At 39.1% G+C, this 27,411-nt stretch overlaps 1 protein-coding gene and 1 long non-coding RNA gene across 2 annotated transcripts in view; one reads left to right on the top strand and one right to left on the bottom strand.

The window, feature by feature from the left end:
* LOC132377386 (uncharacterized) lies at positions 1 to 26,732 on the bottom strand. The gene is made up of 4 exons (XR_009506617.1): positions 26,365 to 26,732; positions 24,893 to 25,175; positions 4,036 to 4,397; positions 1 to 3,876 (listed from the first exon to the last, which is right to left on the bottom strand). It is a non-coding gene; the product is annotated as an uncharacterized LOC132377386 (long non-coding RNA).
* Positions 17,642 to 27,411, top strand: part of RASGRP3 (RAS guanyl releasing protein 3) — a 103,971-nt gene continuing 94,201 nt past the window's right edge. Inside the window, exon 1 of the mRNA XM_059943613.1 lies at positions 17,642 to 17,953. The gene's annotated coding sequence lies outside the window, so the exon portion shown is untranslated. The remainder of the gene's footprint in view (positions 17,954 to 27,411) is intronic.

Raw genomic sequence — 27,411 nt, 5'->3', positions numbered from 1 at the left:
AACTAAGTTAGTCAATTACTGGAGATTATAACTTGACTTCTCAAACAGTGTACAACTCTAAGTACATACATTCATTGGTGCAAAATTAAAACCGTGAGTGTATTGTATTTCCAGAGGGGCTTGTCTAGGAAGCCTTCAGTTCGGAGGCATAGAACAGTCAAATGCAGTGCCCTAGCATCTAGGAAGCACAGATTTACTTTATTTGCTCTGGCAGCATACATCCTCCCCACCCCATCCCCCAATGTACCCATATTAAAGATGAAAGAGCCAACAATGTAGAGAGGAAGTAAGGAAGGGTGGAGTAAAAAACAGGAAGACAATAGCAATAATGAGATCTCCTAGTGAAAAGGAGACACCAACATCAGAGCAAAGTGGATATTGTCCATCTAAGAGCCAATGGAGGCATTGCTATGATGCTAGTGTCAAGGGTTTGCACTAGAATCCATTAATTTTTTTCTGCTGTTTACTGTATACAGTTGGCCCTCTATATCACAGGTTCTGCATCCTAAGATTCAAAAGTTGAATCCTCTGGGATATGGAACCTGCAGATACGGAGGGCCAATGGTCCTATGCCATTTTATCAATGTATGAGGCGTCTGAGCATCTGTGGGTGTCCTGGAACCAATCCCCCATGGATACGGAGGGATGACTGTACTAATATCCAGTGAAATATTTACTTTTACTATATGTATGAGTGTGAAATGGGCATTCTTTCACATTTATTTTCTTGCTGTGTGTTTTGTATCAAGTTTTTACTGACTCCTTTTGCAACTGTAGAAGAAACTTCTTATGTATTCTGTTTTGCTAGTTGATTTGTCTTAGCTTTTGTAAAAGTTTATTCAAATTTATCTCATGTTGTTATTAACTTTTGGTTTCCATTACTTGTTGGAAGAGTGTATTGATATCTATTTATACAGAATTCCATGTGGGATATGGGATTTCACTTACCAGTAAATTTGTTTTGTTTTATAGCCTACTCAGTACCAAATGCCACTGATATATTTCTCTTTAACCATGTGAATTTATTTTCTTTCAGGATTAATAGAATATTCTTGCATAATCAAAACCAATGATTTTCAACTGGACGTCTGTATATTGAATACTATATCTACAGAACTCCTTTAAAAATCTCTTTAAAACAGGTAAGATGAAAACTATTTCAATTTTTTCCTCCATATTCCCATCTACCAAATTTCCTTGTAAAACTGGCATAAGTTATCTGCCAGTAAATACAATATATATTGACCTTTTATTGGATGCCAACTGTTCGCTTTGGTCTTTACATCCTTATGAATTATATAAGCAGAGCTTGCACAGCATTCTCTGGAGGTGGTTTGGGGTTTTTGTTGTTGTTGTTCTTGTTTTCTTTTTGGTTTTTGGTCTGGGCCAGTCCCTGGAAGCCAGCTGCTCAAGCCACTAGATACAAGCAAAGCCCTGTGGTCTCCTGAGCCCCTACCCATTGGCAGCTCTACAATGGACTACAAACCTGCAGGAGAAAGGAAACAGATCTGGGTGGTGTTTGTTTTTAGTGTCAAGGAATGACATCACTGCCAGAGATTATGGCATTGGACGAGCTGGTGTGTGGGCTTGGATTTACACCACAGAAAGGTCAAACTTTGGTTAACAGGACACATCGTTAGTGCACAGAGAACACTATATGTGAGTTTTAAAAGTAGGAAACATTAACACTTTTATGAGCTTTGTGTAAACTGGATGGTGTTTGTCAAGGCCAAAAAGTGTGCTTTATATAAAACTTACATGATATGCTTGGGCCAATTTTTTTTCTTTTATTCTAAATTTGGTGATTTTTTTTTTTTTTCTCCAATAGGCAAAGGCTCTTGCTGGGTTAAAAATCAATGAGTTGGGCTTTAGCCAATTCCGTTTTTTATTTCCCTGGCCCTGAAATAGTCAATATAGGAGCTCACAGTTAAAATGTAGCAGCTCACAGATAAAAAAAATGACTTGGAAATGTCCAGTGGGGACTGAAAGGTGAATCAGTGATGTTCTCTCTCTCTATCAGGGTGTGTAAATGGGCAGAGCTAGGGAGAACAGGGCAGGGGTTTGGGGTGTCATCAAGACAAGGGCTCTCATGGGCCAGATTCTCCCCACATTGAATACACTCTCAGAGTAAAGTGGTTGCTCTGGAAGCTTATGATCTTCTTCAGGACCACAAGAGGACAAACTGAACTTATTACTTTAAAATCAGAAAACCATAATACAAATTTCCTGGCAAGTTAGCATTGCAGTTTAGTCCCTAAGCTTGAATGAATGGCATTTGGGACTTTGCAGTGGAAAACAGAGATGAATGATGGGCTTTGAACCATCTGTATCTGAGAGCACCACCACTGGAGGGCAGTAACAATCCTTGGAGTTCCCCCCCCACTTTTTTTTTTTCCCATCTACTCATTAGCTAGTCCATCTTGCCCACTTACAAATGCCATGCTTTTGGAGTTAACTTCTACCAGAACACCTTAATGTGATATGCTTCCGACTTGCTAGGCTAAAGTTCAAAACTAAAAAAATATAAAAAGGAAAGATAATTATGTGTACTGTGGTCAAAACAGGATACAGAAATTTGGATGCCCACAGAAGTCAGGTCATTTCTCCATCATTTAAGGTCAATACTCAGTCACTATGTCATTTAAAAATCAAATTAGGTCCAAAGTGATGAGATATTGTTTACACAAGGTCTCATAGGGACTTCAGACTTCTAAATGCTAGGGAGAATAATGGTCTCAAAAAAGGACACAGGAGTTATATCTTCACTTGTTACCTTCAGAATTGAGCAAAAGGTTATTCAGTCCCTAGAGTGGACTTTCAAAAGAGGACTCACAGGCACTCAAAGGTCTCCATATCCAAAACTGAACTCATTATCTTAACTTCCAAGGTTACTCATTAACTCATTCATTTACTCAGTAAATATTTATTGAATACCTACAGACTGGAGCTGAGTGCTGGAAATATAATAGCACCCAAGGGAATCAGAATCTCTGAGAATGGTATGAGGTCTGGTCATTTTACTTTGATAATTTGTAATATTGATGTAAATTCAAACTTACAGAAAAGTTGCAAGAAGTGTATAAATAACCTCCATAGTTTTTACCCAGATTCGCCAATTGTTTCCATTTAGCCCTATTTTCTTCTTTTTGTCTGATCTTCCACCTCTCCATGTACAATTTTTTTCTAAATCATTTGAAATTAAGTTGCAGATACTGTGTGCCTTTATTCCTGTTTTTGTCAGTGTGTTTCCTAAGAACAAAAACGTTCTCTTATATAAACACAATATATGATCAAAAATCAGGAAATTTAACATTGGTACAACCCCATTATTTAAAAAAGAGTCCATATTCAAATTTCATCAGGTGTCCCAATGTTTTTGTCGTAGGGTGGGGTTCCCAGGAAGCAAACTCTGGGATGGAGATCAGTGTGCAGAAATTTTTATAGGGTGCACTCCCAGGATCAACACTGTGGAAAGGGAGAGAAGGAAGCAGTAGAAGAAATTGCACTGTGGTGTGGTCTCAGCAAAGGCTAGGCTAACCCTCTGGGGACCCTGAAGCTCTGATGTCCTTTAATGTCCTGAGATAAGCTGAGGGATTTGGGCCTTTATATTACATATTGACCAGTTATTAGATCTGAGCTGCCCTGGGGAAGGAAGCATGGGAACTTTGTGCAAGGCAGAACTCTCCAGCCTATAGTAATTTCTGATGACTGTCAGCCAATGGTGCCCTGAATAGCTGGAGGAATAAGTCCTTCAGTCTTCAAGGAGACAGAGTGGCACATCACAGCTTCCACTATGGTCCACCATTTGCACTACTCAGATCCACTTCATATAAATTCTGGGAAGAGTTCCTCCAAGATTCTGTTGGATCTCTTTTCCTGGGGGAAATGGATAAGAAGGTTAATAGGATAAATTATACCCCTGGCTGTAAGCAGTTGGAGCCCAAGCACTTGGGACCACAACGGATACTCATCATCTACTACCCATTCTAGATTGTCTCATTCTCAGAAACTGTCTTTGCCGAGTAGATGCTTTACCTGTTGGCAAGACCCAGATCTTCATTTCTGAGGCCTCTGAGCTCCTGATCTCCATGCTTTTCTTAAGTATTACTGCTGTGTTTATCCATTTATCATCAAGATGAGCAAGGAAATGTCAAGAGGCACTCCAGTGGACCAGGAGGATGCCGTCACATTCTTCTCTGTCCCATTATATAGAGCAGCCCTCCTCCTTCTGATGATCAGGGTCTTCACTGCTAGCTGGCTAGTCAGGTGGCAGCTTCAGAATCCCACGTGAGCATCTGTTTTCTTGGGCCACTCCTACCACTGTTGCAAGTTGAGTTTCCTGGGAAGCAGACTCATCACACAGGAGCTGCATTAGGGAGTGTTTTGGGGAACGATGCCTGTAGAAGGGATGACAAGGAAGTGATATTAGGTAGAAGAAGAAAATGGATTTTCAATCTCAGCAGACTCACCATCTCCTTACAATCTTGTAAAGTTCTATGGTTTAAAGGTTTTCATTAAAACCAATCACATCAGTGGCATCAAGTAGTATCACTGGCACTTCTAGCCTGTATTTCTTCACTGAATTAGCTCCCCCAAGAATGAAACATTGGATGAACACCACAGAGACGAACATCCCTGTCAGGGTTTCCAAAATCCTTTTATTCCTCTGCAGGAATACCTTTTATTCTCTGAATTCAGTGGTTACACTTCAATAGGTTTCCCATAAAAATATTGTTTTTATTTATGAAATCATTTGTCACTGGGATATTCTTTGGTAGGATTTTTCAGTAAGATTTTTTAAATGCTTCACAAAAAAAGCAGTTCTTTGGGAATGTAACTATTGAAATAGAATCTAACAAGTACCATAGATGGAGACATGTTACAAACGTTTGTACTTTCACCCAAATACATGCCAATCTGTTCTAATATTTGTTTCTTCATATCTTCAGCAATGTCTTCTATGTGAGTTCACCAAAAATGTGCTGACAAAGCAATGCTTTTGAGTTTGTTGGTCTTTTGTTTTATAATTACTTCAACCATCTTTTACTGTGGCAGGAAGAACCAGAGACACTGACGGTTCGTGGCTTTTGTTCCTTAATTGTAAAGTGAAAAGCCTCAAAAGAGGCTTCTAAGCAATTATCAGTAGGTTTTATGAGATTTGTCAAGAACTGGGTTTGTTCCACATAACTTTAAAAATCTCCAAAAAACTGCTGAAGTTTGTCTTCCTGTTCTGAATGCTTAGCTTTTAAATGTCTGGTTAATCACTGGAATTCATATTATTAATAGATAAGATCTCAAGACATAATATGCTAGCCAACTAGGGAGAATTTTATCATTAATGTATACGTCCATTAATGTAAGTCAATGTAAATCCATATTTTAAATGGTCTTCTTGATAATTTTAGATTTGGAGGGACTCCTTCTTGCTGTTCTAATCGCATTATCATTCTTTTTTTTTTTTTTTTTTTACCATAATGCAGCTGACTTGTACTCAGAGTAGAAAGGTTTGCTCTGCCATTTTCTTTAAGTTCATTTTGCTGTTATCTTTCTTTCACCAGTTACTTTTTTGCAGAAAGCTTTTTAAACCATTTTTCCAATATGAGTGTTAACCTAGTTAAAATGAGATATCATCTGAAAATCTCCTTACTGGGCACACGTTAATGGAATGTCTGAAGACTTGCTAGAAGCAGTCAATTGACTGAGCCAAGACTGTCATCTCTTTGGCACTTTTTCCTCCCTTGGATATCTTAAAACCACTGAGGCTTGGAAATTATAGCAATTAGCATACGCTGACTAATGTAACATCAATGACAAGTTTGAAAAGTATGGGATCCTGTTAAGCCATGTCTCCCCATTCTGAATTTGTGCAACTGGTTTTTTTAACCTCAGTGAAGAATTTTACCTTTGGTCCTATTAATTTCACTTTCTGTCATTTGTCCCTTGACTTTAGGCTGTCAAGATCTTTTGAGATTCTGATTCTGTCATTCAGTATGGTTGCTATCCCTTTCAAGTTTGCATACCCTCTACATCTTTATTCACGACTTTAATACACATATTAAGAAGGATATCTCTTTAAGACAAAAATAAAACAATACAAAAAAACACAACTTCCTTCTGCTCCAGTTGCTTAGCCCCTTGTGGGGTGGACGATGGCAGGATGGTGTCGTCTGTACTCTCCACAGGGTCCCCTGCCCGGGCACTTCTGCATTTCAGAATCAGGCAACAGGAGTCAAACAACTGTTTGAATTTTTGTTCTCAAACTCCTCCCGCAGATCAGAGCTAGAGATCTTCAGAATTCTCTCCCCATGTTTCTAATCACCAGCCCCGCCCCCCATGTGCTCATGATTCCCTTGTAAGAGAGACATTTGAATAAAAGTCTTTCCCAGATTTACCTTTTACTGATTTTTTTCCCAATTAGGCAACAAAATTTCATTTTATTCACTGATATGTCACATAGATTATCCGAGCAGTTTGAAGCCAGTGAGAGAGAGGAAAAAGGGAAGATTCTAGGATGACACCAGATTTCTGGTTTCAGTGGCTGCATTGAAGAAAGCTATTGCTTCTCACCTACTTCCCATGGGGAAAATTGAATGAAAAAGAAATGGAATCCAATCTTGAACATGATGAGTTTGAGATGCCCAGGAACATCCAAGTGGAGATGTTGAGATGCCACGAGATGGACCAGTCTAGAGCTGAAAAGGCCACTGGGATTAGTACTCTGCAATGTTCAGGTAGTAATTCTGAGGACACATTGAGTAAGTGCTCTCATAACTTCAGTCTCAAAGCAATTCTGGTCCTTGCAGTAAACATGGTGGGCCAGAAAGAGCCACAAGGCAAAAAAAAGCTCTCTTTTCCAGGTGTGTCTTCCTCTATGACCATAGGCAACACACATTAGGAATCATTTTGCAAGCTGCCTTTGGAATTCATCAACCCCAAATCTAGACAAATGGAGATGGCTACCTGAAGAGTTAGTTTCCGTCCTCAGCCTACACAACTCCAGGGGTGAACTGCAAGTCACAATAGCTGGTTATGGTCACCACTCTCTGCTGCCACCTCCAGGTGGGCACATAGCCATCCGTGTATTGTGCTGGGGCACGTCACATATATGGGGACTGGTCTGAGCAGCACACATCTGCTACTGGGAAAATGAAGCTGGCCAGGCCCCACCCACAGAGGTCAGAACAATCAGTGCCCACCTCCAGGTTCAAGCCATAGTAGAAGCAGAGGCTCCTAACAGCATCAAAGTTTCCATACATGCCTTGGGGGTAGCAATTCAGCTGGGAGGGGGAGCTAAGGAGTCTGTCATTAAGCTGCTTTTGCATAACAAACATCCTATTTTTACTTAGTTTGTATGCTTATTTGGGATGACTTTGGGTGTGGAGGCTAATGGATGTCATGGGAGCTAATGGCCTTCTTAAGACATCCTTTGGTGCTATGACTTGGACCACCAATTCTGCTATGAAAACCACGCCATAACTTAGGGATCTGAATAACCTATTAGCCAAAGAACTCTCAGACTTCCATATACCTCCCAGACTTCCTTGTTCCTTCTCGACCTTAAGATCCTTACCGCATCTAATTCTTAGCAGGATGCTTTCATCACTGAGAGGAGAAACTGTGCCTCTGCACCAGGAGAGCATCTCCCCGTTACACAGCACTTGACCCAGGTCCTTGCCCAGTAGGTAGTTATTGTCAGAGGTGTAGATAGGGAAATTGATATTTAGATGGTTTAAAGCAGGGGTCCTCAACCTCCCATCCGCAGCCTGTTAGGGACCGGGCCGCACATCAGGAGGTGAGTGGCGGGCAGGCAAGTGAAGCTTCATCTGCTGCTCTCCGTCACTCCCCATCGCTCGCATCACTGCCTGAACCATCCCCTCCCTTCCCCCCCCCCCGCGCCCGGCTGTGGAAAAACTGTCTTCCACAAAACCGGTCCCTGGTGCCAGAAAGGGTGGGAACCACTGGTTTAAAGGTCATCCAGATGGTAAACGGCAGTAGAATTTGAAGTTGGGTGTGTCTGGCTTCAAAGTGTAGGCCCTTTCTACTTTTTCCATGCTTTCTTTCCTAGATCATGGCTTGGATGAGCTTCAGAGCCACCCCACAATACACAGCAGAAGAAGTGTCTAGTTCTCCAGATTGATTAGTTTAATGCCTTGGAGGACAACTTCATATAAGTTCTTGACTTCCCTCAGGCCATCTCCCCAACCCTGTTGGATGATCCTGGCCTATTCAAAGCATTAACCATGGCCCTTCAGAACTTCTGATGGCTCTGTATTTCGAATGGTGCCTTTTGACACTTAATTCTAATGACATCTGTGCCCAGAAAGCAGAGACCCACAATGCCCCATGGCCTGCCTCAACCACTCCAGTCCTAGTAAACTATCACCGTGGGTTTTATCACAGATCTGCCCATCTCCCAAGTCCGCAGCGAATTTTGGAGGTGGTAAATATCCTTTATAATCCCCAGTCTTCATCCTCTGACCTCCTTCTCATCTACTTTCATCATAGTCATTTGTTCACCAAAGATGTAGGAAGATTATCTGATATGACAGTGGCTTACAGCTCTAATCTGGCTTCAGAGAGCACACCTCCCTGGCCTCCAACACCCACAGCCAGAAGGCCAAATTATATCAACTCAATTCTGGAAAATGCCTCTGCTTCTGCATCCATCTGTCTTTGCTTTGCTCCTTCCTTCTGCTTTATGATCTCATTTCTTAAATCCAACCCCCAATTCTGGTGTTTAGACTCAACTCTCCTTGCTCTCTTTTTCTCAGACCTGACACTTTGTCATTGGATAGTGTTTTAAAAATGGCTCCTTCATCTTAGAAACAGAAAGTAACATGGTGGTTACCAAGGGCTTGGAGGAGGGTGGAAAGGGGGAGTTGATGTTTTAAGGGTATAGAGTTTCAGTTTTGCAAGATAAAAAAGTTCTGGAGATCTGTTTCACAACAATGTGAATATACTTAACACTTCTGAACTGTACACTTAAAATTTGTTAAGATTGTAAATTTTATGTTAGGTGCTTTTTACCACAATAAAAAAAATGCAGAAAAAAAAATTTTTTTAGCACCTAGAAGAAAACAAATGGTCCCTCCATCCTGATTTTTTCTGAGAGACACAAATTAAATTTGCAACAAATTTGAACTTGTTTTAAGGGAAGTTTATGCTATAACATGTATTCCAATATGGAACCTTGATGTTGGCTATGGCTGTAGTCAGAATTCATGCAGTAATTACATAACCTGATCCTTTGGATCACTCTCTTGTATTAGTTAAAAATATATGTTTTGACCCCTGGATCATGGGTTCTCAAACTTCAGTATATAATAACAATCACAGGCTTATTATATATGCATATTCCAAGGCTTACCCTATGCCTACAGAATTAGAAATCCTCTTGAGTCTGAGGCCCCAAAATCTGCATGTTAAATAAACTCTATGTTATGTTGAAACAGGCTGTCATTGAACCACAGTTTGAGAAATTCTGCTTTAGAAGGTATGCTGCTTTTAAGGCAAAGACCAAATATTTAATTTTATTTTTTCTTCTATGGGCTCAATCTCAGAGATTTGTACTTAGTAAGGACTTCCATGTGGTTGAAAAAATACAGTTAAAAAAAAAAAAAGCATTTTGCTGGACTTGTCCAAATAAAATACAATCTGTAGCATGTGGTTTATTTTAGAATTAATTGTGCATTAATATGTATTTGAGCAAGCCATATAATAAGGAGCTATAATGGTGATGCTATCTCCAAAAATGTGGCTTTAGTGTTTAGTGTTTTGAAATCCAGACTCTGAGAGCCTCTGATCTCATATAGCTCTAAAAATGTCATTTCCTTTTTCAACTTTTTAATCCCTCTTCAGCCTCTAGATGGAAATGAAGCATTCTTAGTTTCAACCTGACTTGCAACTTTCAGTGTGTTCTCAAGGAAGTATTGGAGAACATTTGTAACGTTCATTTCATCGTGTAGTCTGTCCACACAAGAATAACTGTGAATATACTTTTAAATACCATATACTTTAGAATTTAATTTTTTGTCTGAAGAAAAAAAAGTGTCATTTATCTAGTGAGCAAAGCAATTTGGAGTTGCCTCATCCAGATTAAATTCATTTTATTTTAATAGTCATTTACATTTATGATATCAGGAGGATGTGCAATGACAGTCTTTTTACTTAGAAATTAATAAGACAATTTGTTCTTCATGTTCTGAAGGATTTTTGCCCATTAGATGGATGTTTAGATAAATGTCTGTGAAGGCTCTATCTAACCCTGAGAATCTGTGAATTTATACTGCCAAAGTAATTTTTGATACACTCAATATTACTTGGATGTAACGTGAAATGTAATTTGTTCCCCACAGAGAACATAGTTTTAGCCCAAAATTTGCCTGTACAAAGTGAATTGCCTAATAGTTTTATCTTCATGTATTTTTAGAATGATGTCATACTTTAGAAATATAAACATTCAAGTGGAAAATCAAACATTGGATCAGATAGTAACACCCCAACTGATTTGTCTTTTAACTTTTCTAAGGGATTAAGCTTTTATATATGCTCTTCCCCACCCCCACCCCCGTTTTAAGGTTTCAACAGTAACACAATGGTCACCAAATGCATTGTATGAATACAACCAGGATTTGTGACATTCCAAAATGTCTTGAAAGGCTTGAAGGGGCAGGTCCAAAGTCACAGAAGCTTAGAACTGAAAGGACCTCAGAGTTGGAGCAGAAGAACATTTAGGTTACTGAGTTGCTCAAGAGTGTATAATGGTGGAGAGATGACCTGCTTCTCTGTTGAGGCAGTGCACTTCCCACTGCTTTGAAGGAGGAAAAATTAAGAAGTTGTTTTGTCTGTTCTGCCTGTGGATAACACTGTCCTCACTATTCTTTAGAAATCCACTTGGTATTATGTCTACTTGTTTCTTCTTTCTAGGTTGGTTACCCACTGTGGTAGACAAACTCTAGGGTGGCCACCATGATCCCCTGCCTCCTGGGATTCACACACTTTTATCCCCTTCCCCCCGAGTATAGGCAGGACCTATGACTTCCTGCTCACTAATAAAATGCAGCAAAGGTGATGCAATATACATGGTTATGTGTATATGATGACCTTACACATGACTATAAACCAGCTTGATAGGAGACTCTCCTATAGCCTGCCTGGCCAGACATGACGTAGCTGGGTCCACTGATTCAGAGTCTTACAAGGATGCAATCAAGTTCTCAGCTGGGGCTTTGGTCTCATCTGAGGCTTGACTCGGGAAGGAGCTGTTTCCAGCTCATGTGGTTGTTGGCAGCGTCCAGTCCTTGCATGCTGCTGGATTGAAACCCTCAGTTTCTTGCTGACTGTTGGAGGGAGGCTGCTTCAGTACCTTGCCACGTGGTGCTCTCCAGAGGCAGCTCACAACATGACAGCTCGCTTCTTCAGAGCCAGCAAGGGACAGTCTTTGGGTCACATTGGCTACAACCAGAAGACTCAGTTATTTTATTTTATCTTTTTAATTTTTATTTTTTTTAACATCTTTATTGGAGTATAATTGCTTTACAATGGTGTGTTAGTTTCTGCTTTATAACAAAGTGAATCGGCTATACATATACATATATCCCCATATCTCCTCCCTCTTGCATCTCCCTCCCACCTCTCTAGGTGGTCACAAAGCACTGAGCTGATCTTCCTGTGCTATGCAACTGCCTCCCACTAGCTATCTATTTTATATTTGGTAGTATATATAAGTCCATGTCACTCTCTCACTTTGTCCCACCTTACCCTTCCACCTCCCTGTGCCCTCAAGTCCATTCCCTATGTCTGCTTCTTTATTCCTGTCCTGCTCCTGGGTTCTTCAGGACCTTTTTTTTTTTTTTAGATTCCATATATATGTGTTAGCATATGGTATTTGTTTTTCTCTTTCTGACTTACTTCACTCTGTATGACAGGCTCTAGGTCCATCCACCTCACTACAAATAACTCAATTTTGTTTCTTTTTATGGCTGAGTGATATTCCATTGTATATATGTGCCACATCTTCTTTATCCATTCATCTGTCGATGGACACTTAGGTTGCTTCCATGTCCTGGCTATTGTGAATAGAGCTGCAATGAACATTGTGGTACATGACTCTTTTTGAATTATGGTTTTCTCAGGGTATATGCCCAGTAGTGGGATTGCTGGGTCGTATGGTAGTTCTATTTTTAGTTTTTTAAGGAGCCTCCATACTGTTCTCCATAGTAGCTGTATCAATTTACATTCTCACCAACAGTGCAAGAGGGTTCCCTTTTCTTCACACCCTCTCCAGCATTTATTGTCTGTAGATTTTTTGATGATGGCCATTCTGACTGGTGTGAGGTGATACCTCATTATAGTTTTGATTTGCATTTCTCTAATGATTAGTGATGTTGAGCATCCTTTCATGTGTTTGTTGGCAATCTGTATATCTTCTTTGGAGAAATGTCTATTTAGGTCTTCTGCCCATTTTTGGATTAGGTTGTTTGTTTTTTTGATATTGAGCTGCATGAGCTGCTTGTAAATTTTGGAGATTAATCCTTTGTCCATTGATGTGTTTGAAAATATTTTCTCCCATTGTCTTTTCGTCTTGTTTATGGTTTCCTTTGCTGTGCAAAAGCTTTTAAGTTTCATTAGGTCTCATTTGTTTATTTTTGTTTTTATTTCCATTTCTCTAGGATGTGTGTCAAAAAGGATCTTGCTGTGATTTATGTCATAGAGTGGTCTGCCTATGTTTTCCTCTAACAGTTTTATAGTGTCTGGCCTTACATTTAGGTCTTTAATCCAGACTCAGTTATTTTAACCTGCTGCATCTAATTGGTGTGAATTTGCACCCCGTAATTTATGTTAGGATTCTAGAGCTTGTGATTGCGTTCACCTTGACAACATCAATATAAACTCAGTTTATACTTTTTTCATTAATTGTATAGTCATATGTTTCAGGGGATTATGGAGTATATTGACTCTATTATGAATTCAAACTAATCTATTGTATAAGCAAGGAACCTGTATGAACTATTAAATCAGCAACCAACCTACCACTTGGCCTTCACTAGACTAGAGTGTCTGCCAAAGCAATAAATTTTACCCTAGATAGGTAAATCAATTTCACTGCCATGTTCTCTCCCCTAATTCCTTCCCTTCTTCTTTCCAAATGTTGCACAAAAATGTAATATTTGGGCACCAATGCTCTTGAAGCCCATGGCAATCTCCCTCTGTCTTCAGAAGTGTGCCATGCACTGTCCCTACAATGATCTGTTTTCTTTTCTGCATATTTTCCTCCCAGTGATGGTTTTGCTTCTTCTTGCCTCCATCAGTGATTAGCTCCACACACCACCTTATGGTTGAGTCCAAAGGTTTTTCCCCAAAAGAACACACAACTGACAGAAACAATAAAATGAAAGTGTCCATGTTTTAAAATTAATAGAAAAACTTTTACTACAACACCAATTAGAATTTCCTTTAGTTATTATGACATCAGATTTTAGTCTTGACAAAACTGATAAGCTCTAGACATTCATAACTGGAGAGTTTCAAGATCATTTTTTTAAAATCATCATTACATGGAAACTAGTGCTGTTTTATTTTAGGTGCATGGCAAACTGACAGAATACCAATCCAGTCCAAAGCCAAACCCAGTGAGGGCAGTCTAATTTAGATTTCTCCACTGAATTTTAACCAAGGCTGGGTTTCTGCTGAGAGATACTGTGAACTGTTTCATTTGTGCCAGGATTACTATAATTTTGCAAGGTAACTTTAACATTATTAGGCTAAGTAAAAAATAAACTACTGATGAACACAATTTATGGAAATTAATGGAAAAGGTTCATCTTTATCCCACTAAGTCTTCTAATTCCTTCAAAGTGTTGTTAACTTTTATATTTTATTTTTATAACGTAGAACTCCTTCCTGACTTTCAACCAGCTTTTCAATGTTCCTGCTAAAATTTAGAGACCCATCCTTTACTTGTCCTTTTGATTACTCATTCCAGCAGCTCTGATTTATTTTTATTAGTATGATACAACAATTCAAGTCAAAGGAACACAGTTCCCCACAATTTGGTAACACTTAGAACGTCTGCACTTTGTGAACGAAGATAGGCTTTTTTAAAAAAATACCTGCAAGGCATACGGGCTCAGATATATGCAGTGCATTCAGGTCATTTGAGAAATAATATGCAGACTTCTTTCACATTTTCCTTCAGGACTTTTGCTTGGGTTTCCTTTATATTGTATACATTGAAATTCTTTGTAGATGACTGCAATAAAAAAATGTATTTTCCTCCACTTGCAAAACCAAAGCAGTTGAAGAAATTTGCACATTACGTTTCCTTGCGCGGCCTTTGGCTTTTTCCCCTAATGCCTTTTAAGAGGGTCTATCGTTAATTTTAGATTAAGAGTACAGAGCCTTTCTGTTTCCATAAATGTTTTAATGCTTCATTCCTAGAGATGGGCTATATGGGGAGCTCTATGAAGCTGTTCTTTTTGAGAAGTAAAATATTTCCCCACAAAAAGAGAAGGAAAGTTTCCAGAGAACAATGAAAGCCTGGTAATTGTACTCTGAGTTTCTTAGAAGAGTTCATTCTTCTCACATGGGAGGATGGTTTGCTCCCAGAAACTTATTACCCCGTTGCCAGTCATTTTTCTGCCAAAGTCAACTCATGTACCCTTTAGCCACTTCAGTACACTGCAGCTGTTATATCCTGACCACCGTGGACTTCCTTCTTCCTTTCTGCTATTACAACGAGGTCATTCATTCCTTTCTCTCTCTCTCTCTCTTTTTTTTAAAAGAAATCTTTTCCTCCCCATCTGTGCCTGGGATGCAGATACTGTTGCTTTTCCCTCACCAGCTGGGGCTGCGCTCATTGTTCAACCTATTGTTTCTCAAAGATAGGGCTTTGCATTAAGGCTACGAATAGACAAAAAACGGCTGGCTCAGAAAACCGTCATCAAATTACTAAACAAAAATAGGGAATGGAATATTTTGTCTGCATTTAGAGACTTTTCTTTTAATTTCTTCATATTTTCTTTGTTTTGTTTTATTTCAGGTAACAACGATTTTCAAACATCCACATTAGTAAACTCTGCTTTGAATTCATCCATTTTAATTATGATTAACCCCAGATGAGAGAGTGCTTTTGCCTCTCCCTTAAATACCATCAGCTTGCTCTTTCCACTGCTTTTGCCTTGCTTTAGATAGCTTCCTCCAAAGTAACTGGGAAATTAGTATGTCTTTTTAACCTTTATGTGTAAGAACTCTTCTAGCCTTCTAAATAGGAGTCAACTGGCATTAGGTGTTTAAAGTTATCCTTATTTTTCCATAAAATTAAATCACTTGTCTCAAGTCCTTTTATTTTCATTCATTTTTAACTTATTTTAATTGAGGTATAATTGACATATAACATGATATTAGTTTCAGGTGTACTACCTAATGGTTTGATATTTGTGTATATTGCGAAATGATCACCACCATAAGTCTAGTTAACATCTCCACCATTCATAGTTACAGAAAACTTTCTTTCTCGTGATGAGGACTTTTAAGATTTCCTCTCTTAGTAACTTTCAAATATGCAGTATGGTATTATTAACCCTTGTCACCCAGCTGTACTCTCAAATTCTTTTTAGAGGGTGGGATACTAATAAACAAACAAACAAAATAATTCTATAGGCTGGTGCTTCTCATACTTTCGTAAGCATGAGAACCATCTGGAGTTAAAATACAGATTGCTGGGCCCTGCCCTGGAGACTCTGATCAAAGGGCTACTGACGCCGTGGATCTGCGGACAGCGCTCTCAGTACTCAGCCCTCTCCCGCCAAGGGATTCCTGGGTATTCCAGTGTTGCTGCTTAAAGTGTTACCCAATGTAAATCAATGAAAAGAAAAGCTTGTTGAAACGGTAAGTGTATAATGATTGACAGATAGATGATGGATAATAAATAGATAATAGAATCCTATGAATCCTATGTTATTATTTATTACTTAAGTAATAACAGTTTTAAAAATTCTACCTTTTAATAAGTTTTTAAAGCATGGCATACACAGTATAAAAGTTAAAAGAGCACAAAATATGTATATCAGAGGGCTTCCCTGGTGGCGCAGTGGTTGAGAATTTGCCTGCTAATGCAGGGGACACGGGTTCGAGCCCTGGTCCGGAAAGATGCCACATGCCGCGGAGCAACTAGGCCCGTGAGCCACAACTACTGAGCCTGCGCGTCTGGAGCCTGTGCTCCGCCGCAACAAGAGAGGCCGCGATAGTGAGAGGCCCGCACGCCGCGATGAAGAGTGGCCCCCGCTCGCCGCAACTGGAGAAAGCCCTCGCATAGAAACGAAGACACAAAACAGCCAAAAATAAATACATAAATAAATAAATTTTAAAAAAAATGTATATCAGAAACTAAACTGTTCCCCCTTTCTAGATCTCCACTCCCGCTTTGCAGAATCAAGCTTGTTTAAGTATCTTGTTAGAGTATGTGCACTTAACATTTTGAAAGAGGTTGAGAATTGCCCTCTGTCAAATAGTCTATGCCAGTTTACACTCCCATCTACTATTATACGGACGCTTACTTCTCCACACTTCAATGGTAGCAGACAATATCCAAAATTTTCATCTGCCATTCTGACACGTGAAAACTGACGTCTAATTTTTATTTTACTTTGTGTTGCATATAATTATGAGAGAAGTTAAACAACTTTGAGTAGCAAGACTGTGGACAATGTATTAATTTAGTGCAAATAGCTAACTGGCTTAAAATTCGACGTCATACTTTCATCCAAGCAAAAGTATCTGCTTTTCTTGTTCACCTGATATTTTCCTTTTGTTGACTCTTGCGTCAAAAAGTACTGCTTCGGGCTTCCCTGGTGGCGCAGTGGTTGAGAATCTGCCTGCCAATGCAGGGGACACGGGTTCGAGCCCTGGCCTGGGAAGATCCCACATGCCGCGGAGCAACTAGGCCCGTGAGCCACAAATACTGAGCCTGCACCCTAGAGCCCGTGAGCCACAACTACTGAGCCTGCGCGTCTGGAGCCTGTGCTCCGCTACAAGAGAGGCCGCGACAGTGAGAGGCCCGCGCACCGCGATGAAGAGTGGCCCCCGCTCGCCGCCACTAGAGAAAGCCCTCGCACAGAAACGAAGACCCAACACAGGCATAAATAAATAAATAAATAAATAAATTTATTAAAAACAAAAAAAAAAGTACTGCTTCACCTCCTTTTTAATGAAAAGAAACTACGGTAACCCCTCTTGTCTGCCCCTTTCCTCAGTTCCCCCGGAAAATTTGATTTATTTGGCAATCCTTTGAAAAATGAAGACTTAGATGTAGATTTTTTTATGGTCTATAGAAAATAATACCTCTCTAAACCCAAGCTTTGCTTATGAGAAATGACAGCTTATAGCCAAACTGAGGTTATAGGAAATCAAAGAAAATATTGACTATGGTGCACACACCAAAGCTGAATTTTCCTTAACTTGTTTATTGGTGTTCACTTGAAAGAAACACACACACACACACACACACACACACACACACACACCCCTAAGACTGCTTTTTGAAATCAAATGTATTTCCTGCCTTCTTCTTTCCTCCGGACTCTTACGACCAGCCTATTTATAGCCCAGGAAAGGAAAAAGCTCCGCTGGAGGCAGGAAAACTAAGTTCAGAAAGAATAGGAGGAAGTGTGCCTGCCATTTAGCCAAACAACCTTTAATTCAGAGAGCTCAAAGCTTAGCAGCTTCACTGTCGTCGTCAGGCGTAAACAGCTTGCAAATTCGAATTTTTTACTCTCCCCATTTTTGAACTGGATTTGGGCAATGGAGGTGAATGCAGCATTTTAGAAGAGAGAACAGGAATCTCTAGGTGTTTAGATACGTGGAAGAGAAACTTGTTAGGGGTTGGTGAAGCAGAAGGAAAGAGAGGATTCAACAGAGGGATGAGCTTGAAATGATTCCACACCTGCGAGTTAAGGTAAGTATCCTTTTCAAGACCGTCTATTGTTGTGTCTACGTGCATATTATGCACTGTGAATATTAGCCCCAGACGGTGTGTATAATTTGAGGGTGGACACTCATGAAGAGCTCATAAGCTTTGCTTATATCTCTGAAAACATGTGGAAATCAGCCTCACTTGTGACATCTTCGGTTTTTAACAATAATGTTTTTAAAGTAGTTGTTTCCTTAAGATAGCTTTATCGCCACTAAGTTTTCTTTGGTTTCATTATCACCAGGGGATTAAACAGTATACATAATTTCATTGAAGATCATTTTTGAAAAATAATTTCTTGATATTTGTCTGTTTTTCTGCCCTTTTCAAAGCGCTGATGAGTGATCCATATACCATTTTGGGGGAATCAATACTGGTTTAGAATACATTTAATAGAGAGGCCCTCAAGCAAAAGTGGTCTATTTTAGAAAAGTTATTTTAACTAAAATTAAATTTTGTATAAAATTATGTGAAGATTAAATTTTTTTTAATACAGAGCTTCTCCTGAACATTCATTTTCAGACCAAGAAAAACCCTCTAGGAGCACAAAAAACAGCACTTAACAGCTCCAGTGATAGAAACTGTTCACAATAATTATTTACATTTAAGTTATTATTTCAAAACATTCATTCAACATATATTTTCTGAGTGACCTGAAAAAATGTCCCTGGGTTTGGAAGTGGAAAGGTCGAAAGGGAATGGATTAAATCCAAGAGCAGTTGATGCTGCCCACGAAAACTTGGAAAGCTCCTAGGGACATTCCAACTTCTTTTAACATTCTTTGCCATCAAACAAGTACTTTTGTTTAGATGATGCACCATATTTGCATTCACCGCTGATAATATCCACATTTGTGTCCTGGAGAAACTTGATTAATGTTACCATGATGTCAAAAAAAGGAATACGGTTCTGGTGGTTTATTGAAAAGGAAGAGCCAAAGGAAATGTGTTGCTGTTATTTTGGCTTATCCCAGTTTGAGACTGGTATGTTTAGAATCTGTCTTAAGAAGATAGCAAAGCTGGAAGCCAGAGAAGCTGAGCCAGCCAGATTGCAACTAGTGCAGGAGGCCAAGGCTCAGTTCTGTCTCAATGTGGATCGCATTGGCTGTTCTCTTTCATGGAAGAATTTAAGGGTTATTTTCTTCTGATTAGAAAATTATAATTCATTCCATGGAAACAGCAAAGTATAATATTCTTGAGTAGAAAGAGCAATATTTCTTAGTTAAAATTAAGTTGTAAAAAATAGAGTAAAATAAAATTAATCTGGACAAATATGATGGGTCTGAAGAAACAAATAAAACAAACTCTTAGCCCTTGTTTCCAGGACATTCCAGTGCTGCAAAGTCCTGAATCCATTTTATTATTTCCACAAAGAAAAGTCTGAGGTAACCTAATTAATTGCTACTCCACGTGGGTCTAGCAATAGGGACATTGCTTACAGTGATCCTGATTTCTGTTCATGTTGAACCTTTCCTCTTATAATTTCAAAAGAACATTCTCACTTGACACATTCATATGTTTACATGATGAGAATAAAAATGTTTTAAACACCACTGAAGGTTTAAATAATAGATAAAATAATGAGTTATGTGTTTAATTCTAAGAATATGTATTTTTTCACTTTTAAAAGTCTTGTTGTTGGTCATTGGTTTCTGGTTGCCCATAGATGCTTATAAATGTATCCATGAAATGCCAGTTATTTAAAATAGATTTCTTGGGAATGGCTTAATAGTTTCATAGCTTTCTTGATGTATTCTCAAGCTCCTGAGAATATGGTACATTATTAGAGTTAGCTAATTCTGAAAAAAAAATTGCCAATTTTTTTAGCTTCTCTATTAATTAAATAGTCATTTATTTCTTCATTTCCTGCGTAACTCCTATAATCACTATGTGTTTACAGGTTGCAGAGTACAGCCACCCTGACTCTCACATAGAAATATAAGTGAAATCAGATTACTCTTCAGATAGAGTGGAGTTTTAAGAAATTTAGTCACCAAATGTAATCCACAACTTGTAGGATGTACTGAAGGGGGGTGTAGGGAGAAGCGTGCCAAGGCCAGGCAGCCATACCCACCTGGCCTGATACTATGGAAGGAGGGGGAGTTGCAAATTGATTTTCGTGGGTCTCTGAGCACCTTAAATCCAGATTAGCGGCCTCTGGATGTTCTCTTTCTCCTGTGCTCTCATCCCCTCACATCCTATATTACAGGTCAGCACAGCACCACACCACCAAAGCATATTTGTTAAGTTCTCCTACTTATAATACATTCTCTACCTTTGATAAACTCAACATTTACTTGGAGAGTGGGAATTATACAGAACACAAGGCATCCTATATATGGAACCAAATGAATGATGTAGATAATAAGAACAGATAAGGAAGGCCTGATCCAGGCAGGCTTCATGGAGGGATGAGGTTGAGCTGAGCCTTGAAGGGCAGAGGGAGATCTGATGGGTATGGCAAGAGATAAGAGCATCCAAGACAAGAACGGAGCTGTGTGCGTGGGAAGAGATAGGAATGTATTGATACTTGGGTTGCTGGATGAAATACAGGATTCCCACTGAAATATGAATTGCAGATAAACAACATATACTTTTTCTAATAAGAGTATGTCCTATTTCACTGGTGTGTATGAGACGTATTGCATGAGACATACTTATACAAAATATATTTGTTGTTTATCTGATGCACGTTTAACTGAGTATCCTGTGTTTTTTATTTCCTACTGGCAACCCTACCAGGGAACTCTGTGTCAACCAGCTTGATAGGAGCGGGGGCAATGCCCATACGGAACAAGAGGAAAGCACCTGGAGGAGGTTGAAGTCAGACTGCAGTGGGACAATAATGCCAGACTAAGGAATTTAGAATCTAATTTGAAGACACTGGGGAGTCACTGAGGATTTTGAGAAGGGAAATGACATCAATAAGATCTGCCCATTCAAGGCAGGACCTGCTGGGGCAAAGAGCAGGTCACCAAGGTCTGGGTGCTGGTGACAACAGAGAGAAAGAAACCAACCAGATTGGAGACACATTAGAGGACAAATCCCACATGTTTTGCAAACTAACTGGATATGGTTTTAGGAGGAGAAGAAGTGTTAGAGAGGATATTATGTTTTACTTAGAGTCCATTCAAAGAAATAGCCAAAGAGACAGAAGCAGGTCAGGGAGTTAGTGGGGGAAGCAAGGATTTTATTTTCAGACATATTAAATTTGAGTTGATGATGGGATCATCACGTAGAAACAGTAAGTGGACAGCTGGAAATGGGAAACAGCTTAGGAGAAAGGTGAGGGCTGGAAATAATAACAGCAGCCAACAATGATGGAGAATTTTCTATATGCCAAGCTTTTTAATATACATTCTCTTATTTAGTGCTCAAAACCACCTATGGGCAGGTTCCATTGCTAGCCACATTGTATAAATGAGAAAACTAAGGCTCAGAGAGGTTAAGTGACTTGTCCTTGATTACCTAGAGACAGAAAATGGAAGCCAGGTGTGCATGAGCTCAAAGCCATGTACCCACTCATTCCCGTGGAGTATGTATCTGCTGTGGACTCACTTTCTCCATCTGCAAAGATCTAAAGGCACAATTGTTCATGCTGTAACCCAATTTTTAACCAGACGCCTGGTCTTTGCTCCTCACTGCGGTAGCCCTCAGAATTCTGCACCTTTTGGTTAATCTCTCTGAGGAAACGGGAATAGTTTGTACACAGAGATTTTCTTATTGATTTTACTTATTTGTATATTTATTACCTAAATTGTTTTTCCCTTCAGTGCCTCATTTTTAGATTTCTCCTCGGTTATCTTATGAAATAAAGATTATACCATACCGAAGAGGAAACAGGACCAAGAAGGGTGTTAAACACCTCTCCCTGTCCTTGGCTGCCCTCTAGTGGCAGAACCAGGTAACAATGCTCAGCCCAGGTCAGGGACAGCGCAGGCAGCCACTAGAAGCAAGCTCTTTAGGAAACTAAGAGGTCACAGAATCACTGCAGAATCATCTGTGGGCTCCTAAAAGGTTTGGAGGCTAGTTGTGCTAACAGATTCTGGAAAAGGACTTCGTGGAATTACTTAGACTTTTACAGCTGGTTGGCCCAAAGGGCATTTCGGATAGACCCGTTTTAGATTTATCTTAAACTTTGTAATCATTGAAAGTATTTCACTTGTTTATCCTGTTAGGAAGGTACATATATCAAGCTTGGTTATTAAATTTTTAATGCACATCTGTGCCTTGATTGTTAAGAAAATTTCCTAGACATTTTATTCTAAATATTTATTTCAAAATACACAATATTTTTTCTACTAAAACGTAAATAGTCTGGGGCTTCCCTGGTGGTGCAGTGGTTGAGAATCTGCCTGCCAATACAGGGGACACGGGTTCGATCCCTGGTCCGGGAAGATCCCACATGCCGCGGAGCAACTAAGCCTGTGTGCCACAACTACTGAGCCTGGGCTCTAGAGCCCGTTTGCCACAACTGTTGAGCCCGCGTGCTGCAACTACTGAAGCCTGCGCACCTAGAGTCCATGCTCCGCAACGAGAAGCCACCACAATGAGAAGCCCGCGCTTCACAACAAAGAGTAGCCCCCGCTCACCGCAACTAGAGAAAGCCCACGCGCAGCAACGAAGACCCAACACAGCCAAAAATAAATAAATAAAATAAATAAATTAAAAAAATATATATATATATACATAAAAAAGTAAATAGTCTATCTTTTAGGAATATATCCTAAGGAAATATTCATAGATTGAGGCAAAATTGTATGTAAAAGAAAGTTTATCTATTTGAAACAGACAAATTTTGGACAAATATACAAAATAAGGAAATTGTCAAATAATATTCCACAATATGGAATTACAAATAGCCATTAAATTACATTAAAATATGTAATGGCATTGGAAACTCTTTGTAGTAATGTTAGGTGAAAAAGAGAAGACAAAAAATTATATACATGGTGTGATCCCATTTTCTTAAAAATTATAAATGTATATATGAAAAAGAGTTAAGAACTAAAAATTCCTACACCAAAATGTTAACAATAAGAACCTCTGGTCAGTGAGGTAAAGGTGATTTTTATTTTCTACTTTGTCTCTGGGATAGCATGTACTACTTTTATTTTTTATTTTATTTTATTTTTTAAATTTTTATTGGAGTATAGTTGCTTTACAATGTTGTGTTAGTTTCTGTTGTACTGCAAAGTGAATCAGTTATACATATACATATATCCCCTCTTTTTTAGATTTCCTTTCCATTTAGGTCATCACAGAGCATCGAGTAGATTTCCCTGTGCTATACAGTAGGTTCACATTAGTTATCTATTTTATACATAGTAGTGCATATATGTCAATCCCAGTCTCCCAATTCATCCCACTCCCCACCCCCTTGGTATCCATAAGTTTGTTCTCTACAACTGTGTCTCTATTTCTGCTTTGCCAATAAGTTTATCTGTACCATTTTTCTAGATTCCACATATAAGCAATATTATACAATATTTGTTTTTCTCTTTTTGACTTACGTCACTCTGTGTGACAGTCTCTAGGTCTATCCATGTACTTTTATAATCAGGTACAAAAACCAGTATGTTTTGAAAAAGTGGAAAACTAAGTCCCAGTGCTCTAGTTTCTTGCTGTCATGGCTGACAATTAGGTTTGTGCTAATTCAGCCCCACTTAGGCTTCTTTGCCCAGTAAAGCACTGTATCCTGTTTGTGACAGCATAATTCATTGTAATGGAAAAGATTATGATGCACTAGTCTGGTCTATGACTTCACTGTATTCATGGGCAACAGGAAACAAAGACAGACACTTGTTTTTTTCATAATTGTTTTAGCAATAATTGACAATTGGAGGAAATGAATGGCAGAAAACAATTATGGGCAGACAAGATGGTCAGCAAATCAGACTGGGAAACGCATTGGAGCCTGTCTTAGTTCTATTAGTGCAACAATTTCAGAACATTACAAAGATATTATTGTTTTGTTTTGTTTTCAATCTACTCCTGAAATCACTATTGTTTTTACCAGCAGTTACACAACTCTTTGCTGGCAGTAGTGGCCCCCAATGTGTTTTTAATTCAGTAATCTGGTAATCCCACATCAGTGATTTGGGACTGAATTTTTATGTATATTAATATTCAGTGTCAGTGTGAACTTCTCCATGTGCACGACATGTCCAGTTATAATGCTGCTATAATAATAACTAGCCCCCTGTTGCCCGTACACAGAATCTTAGAAGTTTTATTTTCCATTAAATTTTAAAAAATCAAATTCACGTTTCTATTTTCTGTGAAAAGATCCCTTGTCTTCATTTTAACAGCAATGGTGGGGAAAACCAACAACAAAAAGTCAAAACAAGTGAATTCATGATTCACTCTCCTGTTTCCGTGCTATGAAATGAGTACAGTTAATAACGACTGAGATGAAAATGAAGGATGTGTTATCAACTGGGAAAGAGCTAAGTAAGGCAGGTACTATGTGCACTTCAGTGACATTTATCAGTATCTCAACCAGTGGCTTGTGTCCTTAGACATGACTTAACTGTCCTGATGGGTATCATTAAAATGCTTTGGTTGGAAAAACTAAACATGTAGGGGCTGCTTTAATCTTTACTCCTGGTCATATTCTCCTCTGATTAGCCTGATTTGGAGTAAAATTCTGCAGCGGCTCTGACTTCCAATCTGAAAGACTAATTACTGGTCATGCAATTTATTGTGGAGGCCTCTAGACCAAGCACTGTCCACTAGAAATATAAAGTGAGCCACAAATGTGAGCCACATATGTCATTTTATATTTTCTAGTGGCCACATTAAGGAAGTAAAGAGACAGGTAAAAATTAGTTTTAAGAATCTCGTTTGTTGAACCCAATATATCCAAAACATTATTCATTTCGACATGCAATCAATATAAAAGATTGTTAATGAGATATCTTACCTTCTTCTTTGGTACCAAGTCTTTGAAATCCAGGGTGTATTTTATGCCTGCTACATACCTCGGTTCAGACGGGCCTCATTTCATGTGCTCAGTGGCTTGAGGTGCCTAGTGGCTACTGGAGTGGGCAGTGCAAACCTCAACAGCAGAGCTGCAGTGCTACGCGGTTACATGAATGGCATGTGGAGTTTGGGCTGTGAGATTCTGCTGTCTGTTCAGGACTCACAGTCTTCTTTCTGATGTACTCAGCAGGCCACTCTTACATGTATCAAATAAAACTGAATCACTGAAAGGCAAGCAAAGGATTGGCAGTTTGTAAGTTTTGGCCTCTTAGAACAGTCCAGCTGTTCGTTGGATCAATTGGAATGCTGCAAGTAACGATGGATTCTTCAGTTGAGAATAAGGGTAATAGAGGTTTTAAAAAACTCTCAATTTTTGAAATCTGGGTTATATGATTATAAGAAACTTTATTTTATCATGATGTTTCCAAGTGAATTTAGACATGGGAACAGATATTACACAGCCTAAAATGAACTTCTAGAAAGCATTATAGATGTTGTGCTCTTAATAATGCATAAAACTTAGTACAAAGAAAGAAATCTTTAGCAATTCACACACACACACACACACACACACACTTCTACCATTGTGACCATTTCTGATGTCTTTTCTGCAGTCTGCATTGTCTTATTTGAAGGGTAGGAAGTATGCTTCAATAATCTTGTATAACTACTATGCCCTGGGGACTCTCATGCCAGTCAGCTGGAGTGACAAAGATAGTTCTGTGTGCTAAGTATGGAGATACAAAAATAGAACCGATGGAAGTGGATAAAACTAAAAGACACTGTAGGTTCTTAAGGCCCCGCCAATGGCAGAGACTTGGAAACAAGGGCTTCTGAAGTCCTGGCAAGGAGTCACAGCCAACTGAAATGATCATATTTTGGGTTCATTTCTTATTCCATGAAGGTTTGGTTATGGAGCTAGATTTAAAGCAATCAGAAAATTCTAAAATCAAAATAAAAGTTAAAGACATTTAAAATATAAATAATGACCATCCATTGCATGATATACAAATTGGAAGTGTTCCAAAAGCTTGTTTTTAAGAATGTTCTTGGCCCTCTGAATAAACTTTTCATTTCTCCCATAGAAGCAAAGTTGTAGAGTCACTGGTATGTGCACCTAAAATATCATATCTCATATACTTACAATGAAATCATTACAGTGTATTTACAATGTATTCACAACGTATTACATTAGATCTTTATGCTTAAATCATTATAATTTATTATAAATGTGTATTAATTATTAAACTATTCCAATGCATTTACAATGAAATATAACTATTAATGTATCGTTTCTACATTAATACATTATACCATGCACTAATACTATGTTAATAACTACATTACATTTATACGTTAATAATGCATGAATAATTAACCCAAACAGAAAAATAATATATTGAATCAACTTACAATCTCCATCTACTCAAAGCAAAAGCACTGATAGAGAATCTAGGAAGTGCCAGGTGTTCTATCAGATGCCGGGACAAGCATAAAAGATAAATTGTATTTATTTTGTTTGCTAATGTCAGTAGGAAAGCAACTTCACCGGAGAAGAATGAGGAAATAGATGGAATTCTTTTCTCAGGAGACGGCCTTATTATCTGCGTGACTCGTAGGTGGAGAAGGCCTTTTCATTTGTGTCTAATTTTAACCTCTAAACTTTGGATTCTCCTTTTTTTCCCCGTCCTTAGGACCGAGTACCTCTAGCGCTGCTCTTCAGGGTGCAGCCATTATTAGGAGCTTTCTTTTGGTTCCTAAATAGGGCGTGATTTTCCTGAGTCACATTTGGCAGAGAGGTAGAAGAGAAGAAGGTAAGAGAAAGGTTGCAGTGAAAGTGAATGTAGGGACACCTGAGAAAGAGAGTTCTACCAACTTGCTCCGTCCTCCTGCGGGCGTGGGCGGGGGTGGGGAGGCAGAGCTCGGGGGAACCAGGACTTGGATCATTCTCTAAATTTTCCTGTGCAGCTTCCAGAAGGGGAAAAAGGAGGGGAGGGAGGCGTGTGCAACTGACCTTTGCTTGTGGAGTGTGCTTTCCGAGTCAGTCTTTCGTATCTTCGTGAGCTCCATTAGCTGTTGGATCCTGCAGATACTGCTGCTGCTTTTCCTTATCACTAGTAAATGAGGAGCAGGTGGCAAGGTTAGGCACTAACTGGTCTTTAGGCAAAGGTCAAGAAGTCTGGGTTGAGTGGGGCCACTGATTGATTTCACAAATCAGCAAGAGAATTCAGGGACCTGCCGGTGAGTTGCGATTATCCCATTCCTTCCTTACCGTCACTATTGCTTCTATGTTTGCTCCTTTTCCCCTTATTCAAGGACTGACTCCAGCTGATTTCCTTCCCTCAGGGTCCCTCCTCCCCACACATTCAACTCTCCACACGCCTGAGAGCAGATTCGTCCCCTAGTATCCTCTATCCGTAGGGACTGGTTCCAAGACCCTTGCTGGTATGAAAATCCTCA

This window comes from Balaenoptera ricei, chromosome 13, assembly GCF_028023285.1.
Source record: "Balaenoptera ricei isolate mBalRic1 chromosome 13, mBalRic1.hap2, whole genome shotgun sequence".
NCBI lineage: Eukaryota > Metazoa > Chordata > Mammalia > Artiodactyla > Balaenopteridae > Balaenoptera > Balaenoptera ricei.
This window is presented reverse-complemented; position numbering and strand designations above follow the sequence as displayed.